We start from the raw sequence: 2,496 nt of genomic DNA on the forward strand, positions 1-2,496 counted from the left end.
CACCATTTCGAGCGTGGCCATTTTCGTGCGGGTGACACGTAAAAGCACCCACTACACTCTCTGAGTGGTTGGCGTTAGGAAGGGCATCCAGCTGTAGAAACTCTGCCAAATCAGACTGGAGCCTGGTGTTGCCATCCAGTTTCACCAGTCCTCAGTCAAATCGTCCAACCCATGCTAGCATGGAAAGCGGACGTTAAACGATGATGATGATGATGATGATTTATATATACATAAATACATATTTATATATACATATATCTATATGTATATAAATTTCTATGTATCTTTGTATATATATAAAAGCTAAAAGCTCTTTTAACTCGCCTCTGATGATGTGATTCCTTTTATATCCCTGAAACAGCTGTAAGACTACCTTTCTATTTATAAATGTCCTATGAATATCAAATTGCCTTGGCCTTGTTATCTCATTTTATTTAACGTATATATCTATATATGTATGTATATGTACATATACACATATACAAACATACATTATGTATACACACACATATACATGCTTCAATAACAATGTATATAAAGATATATATCAGAGTATACAGTTCTACACATATACATCCATGCACACACACACACACACACACACCCTTGCTCTGGCTATAGTGCGTATGGCCACTTATGAGATATTTTCCTTCAACCATTTAAAGGACGAGTGTGTGTGTGTGTGTGTGTGTGTTTGTTTACCACCTCATTGTCCCCACCCATCCCCACCTGCTTCTACCTGTCCTTTAGCCATTGTCAACAACAATACCTGATGGCTGTTATTACAACATCACATTGAATAGAGTAAAAAGGTTCAGTTAGTTGATTGAGCTCTTAAAGTCTTTCGTCTTTATTCAGGTCTTTTCATAGAAATTACCACATTGCCACCACCACCACCACCACCATCATTACCACTGCCCCTTATCAACACTACTGCTACCATCAGTCCTATCACTACAATATCACCACCACCACTAGCAACGACAACAACATAATAACAGGTTCAACTATAACAACCTAATGACCGTTAACAATGAAGGGAAGTCCCTATGTGGTAGTTTAATCTACCAGAAATAGCAACCAAATATCTTTTAAATGATGCCTTACTTTCGTCTTGTGAAGAAGTTTATAATGGATAATGGTGTCCGTGGTTGGCTTAGATCCAGACTGCTTCATCAGAGCTGTTGTTATCATCACAATCACCCTCTTCCTCATCTGTATCCCTTAGTGGCTAAGTGGTAAGAAGCCATCACCAATATAGCAGCAACGGCAATGGCTACAGCAGCACTGATGCTGTCCCCTATGCCAGCATCAACAACGGTAACACCAGCACCACCAGCAAGGAAAGCAGCATCCCCAGCAGCAGTATACGAAGACACATCAGATGTCCTGGAAAGACCTTCAAGCAGCGCCTCTCCAACAACAGACCCTCATCCAGGATCCAGGAGAGATGATGCACCACATCCTTTGCCAGCCATGTGTGATGCCTGAAGGACAAAGGGACTCCATAAATAATCTCATGGAAGATCCTTGAAAACCCAGACCCCTACCTCAATGGGAGCAAGTGTTGCAAGCTGTGCATAGCTGAATGGACAAGAATATTAAAGAACTCCCTTCACTTGGGGAACATTTTAAATTCCAAAATGAAAGTCTTCGGACTTATTTATTCTGTTGGTCTCTTTTGTTGAACTGCTAAAATCTAAACACACCAATACCATTTGTGAAATGGTTATGGGTGGAGAAACACGGACACACTTTTGTATATACATATATATATATATATATATATATATATATGACAGGCTTCTTCCAGTTTCCACCCATCACTCACAAGGCTTTGCTTGGCACAAGGCTATAGTAGAAGATATTTGCCCAAGGTGCCACATAGTTGGACTGAACATGGAATTACATGGTTGAGAAGCAAGCTTCTTAGCACACAGCCACACTTTCATATATATATATATATATATATATATATATATATACACACACACACACACACACATACATACACGATGTGAACCTCAGGTTGCCCCATGTGCAATATTTTCTGTATATATACACTCATCTCCTTAGTCATTTGTAGTTGAACAACCTTAAACATAACAAACACAGACAAATATAAAACAAACATCTTGGTGTCCACTAGACATTCTTATTTCCCATCTCGGTCTTCTATCGGTCCTGGTTGTGTTCGTGGTGTTTATCCAAGCCTCTAACAATCGTTTTTGTTTTTTTTCTTTTCCATTAACCAGTTGTGAAAGTGTGAAGGGTTTCTTTATACATAAACAACGTCAATGTATTTTACATCTTCATGCCATTTCGGGATCACTTTGTGTTTCATGGACAATAAGAAATTATGCAGCTTTTAGGATGCATATATAGATATGGATATATATGTGTATATGTATGAAAATATCTCTGTCTCTTCTTCTCCCCACCTCTGTGTGTGTGTGTGTGTGTGTGTGTGTGTGTGTGTGTGTGTATATATATATA

Source organism: Octopus bimaculoides, chromosome 21, assembly GCF_001194135.2.
Source record: "Octopus bimaculoides isolate UCB-OBI-ISO-001 chromosome 21, ASM119413v2, whole genome shotgun sequence".
NCBI lineage: Eukaryota > Metazoa > Mollusca > Cephalopoda > Octopoda > Octopodidae > Octopus > Octopus bimaculoides.